The sequence below is a fragment of the Schistocerca piceifrons genome, chromosome 7 (genome assembly GCF_021461385.2).
Source record: "Schistocerca piceifrons isolate TAMUIC-IGC-003096 chromosome 7, iqSchPice1.1, whole genome shotgun sequence".
Lineage (NCBI taxonomy): Eukaryota > Metazoa > Arthropoda > Insecta > Orthoptera > Acrididae > Schistocerca > Schistocerca piceifrons.
This window is the reverse complement of record NC_060144.1, coordinates 52760600-52766599: the sequence shown is the minus strand read 5'-3', so window position 1 is coordinate 52766599 and position 6000 is coordinate 52760600.

Below are 6000 nucleotides of genomic sequence, written 5' to 3'. Positions count from 1 at the left end.
AGGCAGATTTAATACCGAGAACATTCCTCGAAAAAGATTTAAAACATGCGTGAACGTACATTGAATAACTGTCACGGTTTTTGTCGCTCAGCTGATTGCTAGCCATCTATCGTGACAAATAGGAACTACTGCCACAGTTTCTCGCTAACTCTGCTAGAGTGGAGCAGTCTACAGACAGGTACTAGACGTTCCCACATTGGCCACGCACTTCCACATGTACACCACCTCCTCTATATTAAAATCCCCAATCTGTATGTGACTTGATATAACGTACGAATCACCTACAAGTAATAGTTAACCACAGTCATAAAAACGTAGAACACACACAGAAAACGCAAGTGCAAAAAACAAATGTAAATAACATCCCTTCATAGTGCATCGTTCTGTCGAGTAATTCCAGCACAGTGTGTTGCTTCACATTTGGAGAGGCAGCAGTACACTCTGTGCTAAATGTATCTTCTTGATCGTTAATCTGAAAGTGTACCATATTAAGTGTAAGTGCATTAATATTCACCATGTGTAAAATCAAAAGCTAACTAAATTGAAAAGTTGCAGTTATTACGCCATCAGTTAAAGCTTCATGTTTGACGCCATATTTGGTGTTGCTGGTATCTGAACTAAATAAATTGTTTGAGCTCTTCTCCAGGACAATAGTACCAGTGTCACTATTGCTACCTTTCGTATCGGTTGTGTTTGATCTTTGTAGTTGCAACTACGCAGAGTGGTATTTACTCTTCAAATGTGCTTCTAGATTCTTTGTGTTTTAGTTGCAACTACACACAGTGGTATTTACTCTTCAAATGTGCTTCTAGATTCGTTGTGTTTCCGCTAGTTTTATACTTCTTTCCAAGTAAATTACAAGAAACACTTCTCATGTCCATCTTCTTGAAAAAATTCCACACAAAGGACGAGTGCGCTTCAGATGATATGACTACACTTCAGAATGAAATTACGTGAATGGGAAACGATGCACGTTCACGCTTGACGATAATCACTTTGCTAACAATGGTAAATGCATGTCATGGCACAGTAGAAGGTGTCCGATAGCTCCTTCTTTCGGTTTCGTCGCATGTCGGATTTGTCGGGAACACCTCACATCGACTGTCGTGTTTTTCCATTGCTACAAACGCCAGCAAGTTGGAATTAAACGTTGCAGTTCGTTGGTGGCGCCGAGTGCCGATTACGTTAGCATTCCCCAAATAGTCCAAATGGCTCTGAGCACTATGGGACTTAACATCTGAGGTCATCAGTCCCCTAGAACTTAGAACTACTTAAACCTAACTAACCTAGCGACCTGAGGACACACATCCATGCCCGAGGCAGGATTCGAACCTGAGACCGTAGCGATCGCGCGGTTCCAGACTGAAGAGCGTAGAACCGCTCGGCCACATCGGCCGGCTAGCATTCCCCCTCACACGTCTCCGCAAACAACTGATTTTGAAGAATGCCGATGTGAATAAATACCTGTTCTCATCAGATCATCGAAATTAAGCGCTGTCGGTCTGGGCTAGAGGTTGGGTGGGTGACCATCCGGTTTACCGAGCGCTGTTGGCAAGCGGGGTGCACTCAGCCCTTGTGAGGCAATCCGAGGAGCTACCTGACTGTGAAGTAGCAGCTCCGGTCTCGTAGACTACCATACGGCAAGGAGGGGTTGCTGCCCACGTGCGCCTCCGTATTTGCATCCACTGACGCCGGTGTTCTGAGAACGACACGGCGGCCGGTCGGTACCGTTGGGCCTTCGTGGCCTGTTCGGGGGGACTTTCCTTTAGTTTGGATGTGAAGAAACAGTGAACTAGTTACGATAAAAATTATTTTGTAACGTAAACAGTTTGATGGTTGTTCACATCGGAAATTTTGTTCTTCCGTTCACATCGCCACCTCCCAGTGCAATCAGACTTCTTCTTTTGTCCCACATATATTTGCTTCACACAATAAGAGAGAAATAGTGGACGTGATGGAGTCTCAAAAAGTAGTAACACTCCTTTACACAGTGAAAGTAAAATTTTGTTCTACCATGGTTTCAAAACAGTTTCAAATATTACCGGAAATAGCGAAAAAAATATAAAAAGAACTTGCCCCCTTTCTAACAGCCGTGTACCGCAAGTCTCTAGAGGAACGAAAGGTTCCAAATGATTGGGAAAGAGCACAGGTAGTCCCAGTCTTCAAGAAGGGTCGTCGAGCAGATGCGCAAAAGTATAGACCTATATCTCTGACTTCGATCTGTTGTAGAATTTTAGAACATGTTTTTTGCTCGAGTATCATGTGAAACATCCCCTTTGAACAATTTATATAGGACTGTGCTTAAGCTGACACACAATACTTTGTTAGCGCAACGCAATCTGACTTTCAAAATTCCCTACAAAAGAATGGCCCTGACTAACATTAAACTATACCTTTCACAAATCACTTACCTCACAAAAATCTTCGCTGCTCAAGCTACTGCAATACAGCAAGCGCCACTACTGCCAGCTAAATAAAAGATTCAAACTACTAAAGGCACTAACTACTGATAGGGATAGTTAGCAAATGAAAGATATTAATAGAGAACAAACAATGTATTTACCTTAATATCATCACAAGTCATAATATATATATCAGTTCATGACAAATTGCAAACCTCCGCCATCTCTCTCCCCACATCCACCACTGCTGGCGGCTCACCTCCAACTGCGCAATGCTACGCGCTGTTCACAGCCAGCTGCCTAACACTACAATGGCGAGTATTACAACAATGCAAAGCAGACACAGACTGCCCACAGCACAGCCAGTGATTGTCATACAGAGGTGGCGTTACCAATAAAAAACCTAAACAGCCTACTTACATAGAGAAAACATAAACAGCCTACTTACATAGCCCCCATGCTCCCCACAAAAATTTTTACAAATGGTGTTGGGCACTGGCCAATACAGATTTGACAAAAATTTTTCACAATTACAGTAACAAAGATATAAAATGCACACACTTATTAATATTATGTTGGTCAAAAGATCAAAATTTCTCACAGTCCATAAAGACAGTCCACATTGTTCATCACAGTAAAAATGCAGAGTTTTTCTCAAAGTCCAAGCAGTAAAAGAAAATGCACATAGAAGTAGTGGATTTCCATGCAGTCTTGAAGAAGTAGTGTTGACCTTCCAACGGAAAGACAGTGCTGACTCTCGACATGCAGACAGGTAATGGGCCACAACAGAGCAAACCCACAGCAGAGTCATTCGAAGTTTGGAAGAATATTGGTAGGTAGGTCATCACAGAGCAGACCCACTGGAGTCCTGGTAGAGATTGTGGTATTGGTGGCCCACCAGAGGTGCAGACCCACTGCAGTCCTTGTAGAAATAATGGCGTTGGTAGGTCATCATAGATGCAGACCCACTGTAGTCCTTGTAGAGATAATGGTATTGGTGGGCCACCAGAGGTGCAGACCCACTGTAGTCCTGGTAGAGACGGCCAGCAGCCATCCGTTGCGACTGTGCAGGTGCACAATCACCATCGAAGATTCTTGCAGAGAATATAGCAAGTCCATAAACCACCACTTGTGCACTCAGAAAGTTTTTCTTTTAATTGTCCTTAGAACCAGCAATGCTGTTATCCAGTCCCTTGCTGAATTACCAACACACGTGCAAACACTATCAGTCCCTACTTCTCACATATTGTCCATATACTATGACCAACAGAAACGTGTGCAGTGAAATGGAACTTACAAGTTAATAATATCATGAACTGGTGACAATTACAATTTTATAACAGAAGAATACAATAACAAAGGTACAAAATACATCATTAAAGAACATAACAACACAGATAACATTTGTAGTAAAACAGGCGTTACAAAAGAATAGAAATAGACATATACGTCAGTGTTACAGGAATTATGACATGAGTACATACATAAAAGATCACAATAACTTTTGAAACATCAACTTCACACATTAGCATTAACACAAAACAGAGTAAATAATGTCTAAACATCTTTACAAAGTAAATAACATATTATTAATGCCAATTATATTCGAGGATAACAGTATTCCTCATCATAGTGAATGTAGCTTAATATTAAAAGAAGAAAAAATTCTATGAAACTACACAGAGACAGGAAGAAAACAAATACTCAAGGGCACACAAACACATAGTGGGATAACACAAAAGGAAAGGACAGGGTTCGTTTTCAGTGTAACATTTGGTACTGCAGTCCATCCCAAAACTTCATTCTATAGATCTTTCGTCTTATTTCAACCTTTGCTTCCACCAAAAAAATCTTATCCAAGCATGCTTTCTGTATTCTGTTCATATTTCTTTCAAAATAATTATTTCTGATTGTACAATACTCATTTGGGCCCAAATCCTTTTTATATAACTTCGCAATGCATTCTTTACCTATTCTCCATAGTCAGTTTCTCATATAGTCTACCCCCTCTTAAGCTAACTTAAATCTACTGAGCTCAGATGCTAAACTAAGGGACGAGGCAATGCAGCAGCACAAAACAATTAACACAAACATCAATGACAAAAATACAAATGCCAAAGCAATTGCAATATTACAACTCATATAGGGCACTGTGCAGCAAAAAAAAAAATAAATCTGGCTTAGCAGAGTAACACAAATTAAAGTTCAGTAGCACTATGCCTGGCAAACAGCAGCTTATATCGAAACATGACATAGCTCAAGTAGAAAAAATAGTACACTAAAGATAACAATGCAGATAAGGCAAATGTATAATCACATCTTAATGTCTAAGTAATTAAAGTGGTGCACCACAAGAAGTTATTCTACCAAAAAGTTACCAGTTACTTGAAAAGAAAATTATGAATGCAGTTACTAGTTCCTTCTTATTGTTCTTTCCTTTCCAAGTGCTCCTTTTTTAAAGAATGTAGATCATAAAATAATTATTTAATAGATCTGTTGACAGAAAGTGTTCACATTAGCAAATGCATTTTATTTTATAAAAGCAATGCTGCAACACAGCTGGAAAACAGATGTCAAATGAAATAAGCAACTATGAAAAGCAAAGCATAAAAATATCATTCAGTAGTCATGTGACATTTCGTAAGTTAGTAGAAATTCTCTCAACTCTCATAGAAAGACGCTTGTCATAATCAGGTGTGCAGATGTAAAAATATTTCTTGTCATTTTATTAGGCATTTCAGTAAATATCAGAAAGTACGATATGTTTCCAAGTAATTAGCGTGTCGGATTTGCGATGCTTTCTCTAAAGGAATGACAATGGCCTCCCTTTTTTTTTCCTTCCTGTGCTCTGAAAGGCACGCGCCAATGGCCCTCTCTCCAGGCGTCCGACACAGCTGGGTGCCCACGACGCATTACGTGCAGGTGGTCACTTAACTTTCTTACGGAAATATTTACGACAGCAGTTTCCGCTACCGTGACCGTCTCACATAAAAATATTTCACAGGTCAAGAATTAGCGTTGCAAATCTGTAGAAAGAAAATCCTATAAATATAAGTGTCCAAATAAAATATTCGTCAGCATTGTGATACAGTCACGCATTTACGCACACTTCGTAACTCTTAAAGTACGATTCTTGGTTTCCAACATCCTGTTTCGCAAGTCAAGAGTCCCTACCCACTATTCATTACTCCTTACCTTATTACACATATACGTATCCATCGACACTGGTCAATATTTCGTCATTATAAATATGAAGCATAATCAAATAACTCATATAGCCTCAGCCTATTAATCATAAACATACCTCAGCAGCATAATACACATCGTCGTCGTAAAAATAACATCATAACACCTCAGTCAAATCTCAAAATCGTCGTAGCTTCCTCCAATAATTAAAAAAAATTCTCTGCTCCTGTCAAAAGTGTTATCTGCCTCAAACGTACTTTAAAAATCATGAATCCATACCAAATACATCATTCAAAGCTCTCATAGTATCACAATGGTTCCGAAAAAATATGAAGAGTTCACACAGTACAGACAAAATACAATTTCGTAAGTGTGAAGTTATCCAACGGTGTAATTACGTAAACATGTGTCA